The sequence below is a fragment of the Coenobita brevimanus genome, chromosome 93 (assembly GCF_032717465.1).
Source record: "Coenobita brevimanus isolate Jiangsu-jjx chromosome 93, ASM3271746v2, whole genome shotgun sequence".
Taxonomy (NCBI): Eukaryota; Metazoa; Arthropoda; class Malacostraca; order Decapoda; family Coenobitidae; genus Coenobita; species Coenobita brevimanus.
The window spans coordinates 65,833-76,915 of record NC_137046.1 but is presented as its reverse complement, the minus strand read 5'-3'; the positions used below and the strand labels follow the sequence as shown (position 1 = coordinate 76,915).

Below are 11,083 nucleotides of genomic sequence, written 5' to 3'. Positions count from 1 at the left end.
ATACAGACGACGCGGGAGCATTCAACCTCGTTTGGCAACATATTCAGTACAGAAATGGAGACAATGGACATAATCTTCAACAGCACAACTAACATTCTTTTAAGTCCACTTTCACCGAGTATCCTAGCATCATGCACTGACCCTGGACACTTGGCCAAACAGTTAATAATTCTGTACTTGGCATCAAAAACAACTTGTACATTAATGCTATGATACCGCTTTCTGTTCACATATTCTTCTTCAAACTCTTTTGGGGCTATTATTCTCATATGTGTCCCATCAATTGCTCCAACCACCCCGGGGAAGCCAGCAATCTCCATAAATTCGATTTATTTCCTCTGTAGTTTTGGGGGGTTTGTGGGGAACTTCAAGAATCTACACATTATTTCACGTCTGTAGAACACATTTAATGTCTGTGAGATAACTCTGCTGACTGTAGGCTCTGAGGGTCCCAAATCATCACTGCTGCATAGTTGCATTTTACCTGTGGCCAAATATCTCAACAAAATGATCACTTTCATCTCCGGGGTAAGTGCCTGGTTCCTCTCAGATGGACTTTGCAGAACATCTCTTACCAAGTCAGTAACAAAAATAATTCCTGCACGATCCAAACGGTATCTGCTTATCAGTTCTGCATCACTTAATTCATTCAGCACGTCCCTACGTGGGCGAAAAGTTCTCTGCTGACGCCTCGGAGCTTGTTGTTGTTCAGCCATTTTCAGGTCCTAGGAATATTCCTAAGTCGTAAGTCACCTCCCTGGCTACACCTAAAATCTCCGTGTCTTAGGACCAGTCCTAGGACGTGGGAGCGTTTATAAACAAGTCCTGCGGCTTGGGATCAGTTCCTACGACTTGCGACTAGTTCCTAGGTCCCAGGACCTTTTATGCATACGGGCCCAGGTGTAAGACCAGGTGCTCACAAACCAGCACTTTCTTCCACCCTAACACCGACCTTCCTGTACTGAGGCAAAGGACTGACAACCTATATCAGTATTCCATGGGGTGGAGTCTCGTGGGCTTAGAGAGTTTCTAGTACCCCCCCCCCTCTCTCTCTCTCTCTCTCTCTCTCCGTCCTAATCTTTCTCCTTCCTTCCTCCTCATCCTCCTCCACAGTTTCCCCTCCGGCTCCCTTCTTTTTTTTTTCCTTATGCATTTTTCCTGTCGTCTTTCTTTTCGTTACCGTCAGTTTTGCCGTCTGCTCCTCCTTTTTTCTTTTGCATCTCTCCATTTATCAGCTTTCTTTCCCTCTCTCTCCAGCCTTCCATCCCGTCCAATTGTCTCCATATCTTTCTCCATTACCATCACTTCTAGCCGTCTCCTACTTCTTCCTTTGCTTCTTTCCCTTCCTCTTTATTTTTCCTTTTCTTTCCCCATTCTCTCCCAGTCACCCCCCCCCCTCCCCCCGTTGGCATGGTGGGCATCTCGTGGGTAATACATTTTTCTGAGCGGCATCCTGGAGCACCTCCCCCAGGCCCACCCAACACAAACACCACATTACCAATGCCCACGGATTTGCCCCCGTGTATATTGCAGGGCGTCATGGGGGAGTGGGTGTGGACGGGTGTGGCTGTGGCTGTGGATGCAGTAGTTTCTTTTGAGTGTGGGGATACGAGAGTGTGTGTGTGTAGGGTGGAGGCAGATTGACTCGGAGGAGCTGTAATTACGAGTAGATATGGATGTGGCTGTGGGAAGAGGTGTGTGTTGATTAGGAGTGGGTGTAGATGAGAGTTAGTGTAGCTGTGGACGTGGTTGTGGATGTAGTTTGGGTGTGGGTGTTGTAAACTAGAGTGAGAGTGGAGATGAGTGATGGTGAAGGTGTGGGTATGGACTGAAGTGTGAGAGCGAAAGTGATTGGGAGAGTGCTGGAATATAGAATGTAGGGAGAGTGTTGTGGCTGTGGGTTGGTGTGAATGTGTAGTTTGGGTGCAGGAAGAGATGTTTATGGAAGACCGAGAACGAGGTTGAGAGATGAGAGAGAGTCTGTAAAATTGGAGTGAGAGATTAACTAAAGTGAATTTATGTGAACCTTGCAATTGAAGCCTACCTGAGTGTCCATTGTTGCAGTTGATTGGCTGTCATTGAGGAAAACTTTGGTAATAGAAAGCCCTTCATGTTTCCATTTCCATCTTTATACTCTGTAGGTGCTTTTAATAGATGGGTGTTGATCACAAATGATGACTGAATCTTGGTGAGTAATAAATACTATGTTCAGCACAGTAGTAAGATATAGGAAAGGGACTCAGACAAATTATAAATTCAACACTGACGATCCATGCCGATGAGGATGCCAGTTTCCAAACAGGGTATAATTATATTTCCCTGGTGTTTTATGTGTAATATATGTCCTGTTAGCAAAAGGAAGTAGCCTGACAAGAATAGAAACTGAGGTAGGCTTCAATTGCAAGGCTGAGATAAATTACGTATTGGAGTATGTATTGGAATAATGGAGATGGTAAGAGAGGGAGTTGGATAACGAGGTAAAGAAGTAAGGTGTTGGGGTAGTGTGTGTGAAGGTGGTGGTGTGTCGTGGAAACAGGAGTCCTTACTGAGTAGGGACACAAATGCCTGAAAGTTCATTTGTCTAGGCCATCCCTCACAGCACGCGGCGTCAGGCAGTAGATTTATAGATGTTACAGAAATACAGTAGAAAAAAGATATAGGTACACAAGAGAATAGGCACGTAAATACATCGATGGATAGGCAAGTATACAGACTATAGACATATTTACAGATTCTGATACATACAACATTTGTACGTGTATAAATAAGTAGATAAATAGGTAGATAGATATAGATATATAGGTACACACACACACACACACACACACACACACACACACACACACACACACACACACACACACACACACAATCATCATCATTACAGATATGCTTTTTCGTGTGCTCACTTTTTTATTCCAGACAAAGCGTAGATATTCGTAGAGTATTGAACTGTTATGGATTCAGTGGGGTTGGGATATGTCTGATATTAGATACGAGAGAGAGAGAGAGAGAGAGAGAGAGAGAGAGAGAGAGAGAGAGAGAGAGAGCAAAGGAGGACAGGGAGGGAGAGAGTTTAGAGTTACGGGAGGGAGGGAGACAAGTGGGTTAGTGAAGTGGGGAGCGACAGGTTAGATTGAGAGAGAGAGAGAGAGAGAGCAAAAGAGGACAGGGAGGGAGAGAGTTTAGAGTTACGGGAGGGAGGGAGACAAATGGGTTAGTGAAGTGGGGAGCGACAGGTTAGATTGAGAGAGAGAGAGAGAGAGAGAGAGAGAGAGAGCAAAGGAGGACAGGGAGGGAGAGAGTTTAGAGTTACGGGAGGGAGGGAGACAAGTGGGTTAGTGAAGTGGGGAGCGACAGGTTAGATTGAGAGAGAGAGAGAGAGAGCAAAAGAGGACAGGGAGGGAGAGAGTTTAGAGTTACGGGAGGGAGGGAGACAAATGGGTTAGTGAAGTGGGGAGCGACAGGTTAGCTTGACAATAAATGGGGAGGGGATGGGCAATGTAGAAGACGGAGAAGGAAGAGGAAAAGAAGGAAAAGGAAGAGAGTGAAAGGGAAGATGAAGGAAGAAGAGAGATACTGAAGAGAAGAGCATCGAAAATAAGGAAGAAGAAGAGTGCTGGAGGTACAGAGAGGAATGGACGATGGAGGAGGAAGAGAGGGGAGGGGATAGAGGAGAGAGAGAATAGAGAGGATGGAAGAGAAGGAAGAGAAGATGATGAGGGTGATAACAAGAGAAAGAAAAAAGAGAGCGAAGGAGACAAAATGAGTAGTAAAAGAGAGAAGAAGGGGGGAAGAAAGAGAAGAGAAAAATGAAAAGAAGAAGGAAGAGGAAGAGTGAGGGAAAAAAGAAGGAAGGAAGGAAAGGACTGATTGTCATTTTAAAAAGGGGGACAAAGACGGGAATACTAAGAGAATCCATACGTAAGAGAGACAGTTGACACGAGAGAAAGAATAGTAAATAGGGAATAGATAGACAGAGAGACACACAGGAAGATGAATAGGTGGATATAGATAGATGGAACTAGACATAGATACTGACAAAGAGATGGACAGGTAAGTAAGTAGGTAGGTAGGTAGAGAGAGAGAGAGACATTAGGAGGAAAGGGCAAGTGAATCATCTGGTGGGTAACCTCTCAGTTTTAATTTCATTGATTTTCAAATGCTCGGAGGGAGAATCGTGTGTGTGTGTGTGTGTGTGTGTGTGTGTGTGTGTGTGTTATTATTTGTTTCTTTTTGTGATTACATTCGTGGTTGTGTCTGTCTGGTGTGTTTGCTTATTTGTTTGTATGTTTGTGTGCCTGTCTGGTGTGTGTTTGCTTTATTTGTTTGTAAATTTGTGTAACTGGATGTGATTGTATGATTATATATGTATGTGTGATTGCATGTTTATATGTGTAGTTGTGCTTGTTTTTTGTGTGTATTTGTGTGTGAATGTGTGTGTACTTGTGTGTCTGTGTGATTGCATGTATAATTGTTTGTTTTATATGTGTGTGTGTGTGTGTGTGATTCTGTGTGTATATATATGTGTGTGTGTGTGTTTATCCGTGGGTATATGTACAGTATATTTGTGTATTTGTGTGTGTGTTTGTGTGATTGTACCGTATGTATGTTTTTGTGTTTGTGTACGTATTTGGGTGTAGCAAGACTACAGGTAACAATACCTTACCGTAGTGAAGCAGACTAACACCACACGATTTTACTAGCAAGGACATTTATTAGTTAATTAGGTAATGAAGGCTGCAGGTGACACATCCCTCCTCTCCCAGCCGGAATAAAATAGTTGGCACATGTGAACAAAAGCAGTGCCGTAGTGAAAGATATGACCAGTGTTTACAGTAAGCAAATGTCCGAAAAGATTCTTTGTACATAATGTATTGGGTTGTATCTTTTGTACCTTGATAGTCACTCTAGTTTGGTTATGTTTGTTTGGTAACTGTATTGATGACGATACAAGTATACACAAACAATCTTGTACACAACTTAGGGAATTTGTTGAATATGTCAGCAGGGTTTAAAGTGCGTGGTAGCCATAAGAATGAACATACTGTGTGTATATATATATATATATATATATATATATATATATATATAAGGGATGGAGTACACAGCTTAATCTTAAGTAAGTTTGTGAATATGGTACCAGGTTGTGAAGTGTTTAGCAGTTGTTGGAATAAATAATGAATTACAAACAAGCAATCCTATGCACAACTTTAAGCTTAAGATAATTGATGAGTATTGTAGCAGGTTGTGAAGTGTTTGGTAGCAACTTGTATGAAAGCAGAATTATTAGCAAGCAGTGTTGTAGACAGATAGAGCTTAAGAGAGACTATTAACATGATAGCCTCTTGCAAAGTGTTGGATAGCTGTATGAGCCATGATAAAAGTCTAAGCCAGCAGTCTTAGAACGCCTTAAGAATACTCCCTCTTGTTTGGTTGTCAAGTGTTGGCTGGTATTTTGGTTAAGGTAAAAAGAAGAAATGTTGGCCAACAATATTATGCCTGACTTAACACCAAGAAATGGCACGACTGTGGCTAGACAGTGATGGTGTTGCCTGGTGGTGTGACCCTTGTGGAAGGACGACACAAGGCTTAGTTTTAACCCTTGTGGAAGGACGACACAAGGCTTAGTTTTAACCCTTGTGGAAGGACGACACAAGGCTTAGTTTTAACCCTTGTGGAAGGACGACACAAGGCTTAGTTTTAACCCTTGTGGAAGGACGACACAAGGCTTAGTTTTAACCCTTGTGGAAGGACGACACAAGGCTTAGTTTTAACCCTTGTGGAAGGACGACACAAGGCTTAGTTTTAACCCTTGTGGAAGGACGACACAAGGCTTAGTTTTAACCCTTGTGGAAGGACGACACAAGGCTTAGTTTTAACCCTTGTGGAAGGACGACACAAGGCTTAGTTTTAACCCTTGTGGAAGGACGACACAAGGCTTAGTTTTAACCCTTGTGGAAGGACGACACAAGGCTAAGTTTGGGTTGGCAGTTGTGCTGCGGCTGGGGGAGGGGGGGTTGGTGAGAAAAAGAACAGGAGAATTTTGAGAATGTTACAACATCTTAGGTTTCTCTGCCTTTCAAGTGGCCCTGGAGGTAACATGACACTTTCTCGTTTTTTTCTCTCTCTTTTTTTACTGTTATTAGGAGCGTGCACCATCCACTCACTCGATGTAGTGCAGCCTCCAGATGCCTTGACACTGAGTGGCAACCCGGATGGTTTCATGTTACCCCCAAAACCATTTCCCATGTTGTATGGTATCATTACAACCATTATATGGAAGCCTGGAGGTCTAGTGGGTTCCAGCCGTATGTGAATCAAAAGACTTTAGAGTTCCAATGGCAGAAGCAACAGCGTGGCTTGTAACAGCTTGAAGGAGAAGCACCATTGCTGAGGAAGCCGTCACAGGCCAAACGTCCATTAGAGTTTACATGAGGGTAATGCCACTCGGGGAAGAGTGACTGGTCAGTCTTGGCAAAATGTGATTTATTGTTGTTATTATTATTATTATTATTATTATTATTATTATTATTAATATTATTTTTGTTGTTAATTTTATTTATTATTATTATTATTTATTATTTATTATCATTATCATTGTTATCAGAGCACAGCAGTTAAGCACATCATGACTTTTGCCCTCACCTTTACCTTTACAAACACTTAACCCTTTGTACCGTGCCTACAGGTGCTGTGTTGGGGCAGAAGTACCAACCTGGGCAGCTGGGTGGAGAAGCTGGCAGTGTGTTGGACAGTGAGGATAACGCACTGTTTACCTCCAGTGATGACCTACACATCTTTACCGGCAGTACACAGGTGGGTCAGACATAGATGTATATATATATATATATATATATATATATATATATATATATATATATATATATATATATATATATATATATATATATATATATAGATAGATAGATAGATAGATAGATAGATAGATGGATAAATATAGTGTTGGACAGTGAGCATAACGCACTGTTTACCTCCAGTAATGACCTACACACCTTTACCGGCAGTACACAGGTGGGTCATACATAGATATATAGATAGATAAATAGATAGATAGATAGAGAGATACGACAGGACATTGGCGGATTACAAGAGATGGGCAGCTTAAGCCTGCAGTCCACTGGGTTCACGTTCCAGATGAACCTGGGGAGGGGGAAGGGAAGGATAGGCGAAAGTGGGGACGGAACGGGAGTGGTGGGGTGGCCTTGGGGATGAAGCGAGCGGTGGGCGAGGATGGGCGGTGCTCAAAAGGGCGGAGACAGAAGAGGGTGGGATAGGCGGGGCAGGTTGACAGTGATAGGATTTAGGATGGGGATTGGCGGGATCAGAACGGCTGGAGCTAAGGAGACGATGGGATGATACACAGGGGAAAGTTTGGAGGGAAGGGTATGGTGGAAAGGAAGAGAGGAAAGTGGGCGGGGAACGCCTGTGGGGATGGGGAGGGTGAACTGTTGGGATAAGGAGAGGCTGGCTGAGGTGATGTGGATGGTTCTAGCTATACTCGTAGTTCTTTCCACCTTAACCTGGCCCAAATTTTCGTCCTGTTCCAATTGTTTGCCTTTGCACAGTGGCAGAATCAGGCATCTCTGCTACTCTGCATCATTTACATAGCACTTCTTCGTGACCAGCATGGTCTTTAGTTTTAAGCTGTTGCTACAGTTTGGCGGTCAAGATGGAGAGGTAGCAGTTTTAAGTCAAGTTAGAAGGAGATGGAGAGGAACGTGTTAAAGAGATGTGACGGATGGAGCTGGTAGGGGAGGGGACAATTTGACATAGGTTTGGGGAAGGGTCAGACGTGGAAGGGGAGGGATGGACGGGGTGGTGAAGGACGGAACTGGTAGGAGAGGGGATGAGAGGGGTGTAGGAGGGAAGGGAAGGGCAGGGAAATGGTGGGCGAATGTGAGGAGAGGAAAGGATGAGGAGAAAAGCGGGATAAGATTATAGGTGGGGAGGGGCGGAGAGGAGCAGGCGAGGGAGATGGAGGAAGGGGGAGGGTGAGTGTCTGAATATGTGAGGGAGGGGACGGGACGGCGAAAGTAGGGAGGGGAAGGAGTGGCAGGTTAAAGATGTGGGAGCGTCCTATAAGGACACTATTCGGGGGAGGACAGGAGAGCTGGAGCGGGAAGAGGAGGGTGTGGGTGAGGATGGAGAAGTGGAGGAGGTTAGGAAAGAACTGGAAAGAAAGTGGAGAGGGGATTGGGTGGGTGTTGGGAGGTGTAAGAAGGGTGTGGGTAGGTTGTGGGTGTGGGTAGTGGGAGGGGCGGGCCAGATAAAATCTGTGGGTGGAGTCAAGCGTAGCTCCGGCCAGTGAGAGCGCACCGGGTGAGGGACGGCTGTATTGAGTGGAGTGGGCGGGTTTGGGGTGGAGGCAAGGCGCCTGGGTGGAGGTGGAGAGGCTGTTCGGTGGTGAGGAAGATACGAAGTTAGTGGAGAGACAATGGAATGGAGTGTGGAAGGGGTGGAGTGAATAGAGGGTGGATTTGGAAACAGAGTTTGGGTAGGGGTGGAGTGGATGAGGTGTGTGAATTGGGGAGGTTATTTAGAGAAGTGGAAAGGTGGAACAAGTGGAATGTGGTGGAAAGCAGGAGTTAGAGTAACGCTTTGGGGTGGTTGAACGGTGTCTGGGTGGATGTGGAAATGCTGTAGGCAGGATGGAAGAGGTGGAGTTGGTGGAGAGGCTGTTGGGTTGAGTGTGGAATTAGTTAAGTAGAGGAGGGAGACTTTTGAGAGGAGGGAAGTAAGTTGGGGGAGGAAATTGAGACAATGCAGGTGGTTGTGTGATTGAAGGGTGTGTGGGCGAAGGTGAAAAGGCTATTGGACAAAGTGGAAGAGGTGGAGGATTTGGACTAGTGGAGTGCAAGAGGTAGAGACGCTGACAAGGTCCTGGAAGTGGAGTTTGGGTGGACATTTGGGTGGGAGTTTGGGTGGACATGTGGGTGGTGTGAAATGGGTTGTTGTCTTCTTAGGGTACGCCGAATGGGGAGGACTCTTGGGTAAAGCATTAGGTGGATTTCTGTGGGTGGAATCACGGCGTCTGGTTGGGTGTGGAGAGGCTCTTGGACAGGGTGGAGGAGGGCAGAATAAGTGGTAAAGGCCTGGGAAGGTGGCTGAAATGAGGGGGGGGGGAATGTGGTGGATGGTGGATTTGGAAGTAAATTTTTGGGTAGGATGAAGTGTGTGGGATGTGGAATTTAGTGAGGTGGAAGGAGTGCAGTATGTGGAATTCGGTGTGGAGTGGAGATGGGGAGGAGTTCATTGAGTGGAGTGTGGTGGTTGGGGGTGGGGTGGAGGAGGTGGAGATGGAAAGGCCACTTGAAAAGCTGTTGGTCAGGTACAGGAAGCGGAAATAAAATAGGGAGTGGAATAAGGAGGGACGTTTGGTCTGGCTGGAGGAGGTGAGCTGCAATAGGCGATTTTTTTTTTTTTCAAGTGGATGGGATGGAGTGTGTAGAATTGCGTGCGGAGAGAAGGTGGGTGAAGTATGGGGGTGAAGGGTGGAGTTACAAATGCAGTTAGAGAGAGAGAGAGATGGGGTTCCTTCAGCTGCCAGGTACAAGAGCTAACCATGAATCGATCTCGGGTTCTGTCAGTTGCCAGGCACACCAGCTAACCACTGCACCAACGCTTTCCTCACCAAGGTATATTTAGTGGCAGTATTGACGGGTGGGAATCACGTCAGGCAAATTACCGGCCTTGGCGGGAAGTTATGTGGACGTATATCAGCGTTCGACCCGGGTATCGAACCGTCCATACAGAATTAGGTGCTGAATTTGGTTCATTATGGGTACTGGGTGGAGAGAGAGAGAATGTTATGCGAGCTGTTTGTTGTCGTCGTCGTCGTCGGTGTTGTAGGTGAGTTGGTCATTGGTCTTTACCACTCTTATTAATATTGTTAGTACGGCTTCGTGTATGTGAGCGAAAACAGGGTGATGATGATGATGGTGATGATGATGATGATGATGATGTTGATAGTGATGATGATGATGATATTAAAAAGTCTGACGAGACTGAAAAGTCATAAACAGCATAAAATACAATATTAAACCATCCCTACGATGCAATCCACTATAATCTGTACACCAACAGACGATTGTATTAGGGTCAGGAGACACTTTTGGAACTGGAGAGGTTAGGCCTGTCCTCCATTAACACTGTTACTAATATACATTACTCTTTTTAATTATGCTTGGCCACAAACTGCCATCCCTCCACCTTGAATGCTGAGTTGTAACAATAGATTAACACTGTATGATGATGCTAGTCACAAAGAAGTGCTTTGGAAAGGATATAGAGCTGTTTCCTCCACTGACCTACGTTAAAGTAAGCTGCAAAAGAACGTAATCTGGGCCAAGCTTAGATGAAGGAACAATAGGAGGCAATCTTAATATTGATATTATGACCCGGTAGTGGAGAGAATGAATAAAGCACATCATTGTCGAAGGGTTAAAGTGTAGTATGTAAATAACTTAGAAAGAGGTGTTTAGGAGCCATCTACGCCCACGACCCTGTGCCTGTCATACACCCTCATCATATGTTTGGAATATTATTAATTATAACCTTTAAATTATAAGGTTAGTTAATTTCTGTCACTCATACTGTACTGGTTTCACCACAACTTGGCCAAAATTTTCATCCTTTTGAGCTTATTCCACGTAGCTCAGTGGGAAAAGACAGTGCTACTGCTCAATATACTTTCCACAGCACTTCTTTGTGATTAGCATCGTATTCTAGTGTTGATTCTATCGTTACAACGGCATTCATGATGGGAAGATGAAAATTTTGGATCAATTGAGTGTAAAAAAGGTATAGTCAAGTACCTTAAGTCGTACAGGTTACAACTTTTTGCTACACTGGACTTACCCTGGTAAATAAATTGGCGGGTTACTCTGAGCTAAATGATATAATCCGAGGTTGTAATAAAATGCAAAGCCCATATTTACTGATCAAATTGTTAAGTAATTGGCGTAATCCCTCCAATCCGGTGACGTGTTTTTGTATTTTATTCTTGCTTCCACCAGACGATTTTATTCAGCTTAGGACAAACCTCTGGTAGTGATGGGGT

At 44.6% G+C, this 11,083-nt stretch overlaps 1 pseudogene; it reads left to right on the top strand.

The window, feature by feature from the left end:
• Positions 1 to 1,410: 1,410 nt before the first annotated feature.
• Positions 1,411 to 11,083, top strand: part of LOC145412560 (uncharacterized) — a 43,081-nt pseudogene continuing 33,408 nt past the window's right edge.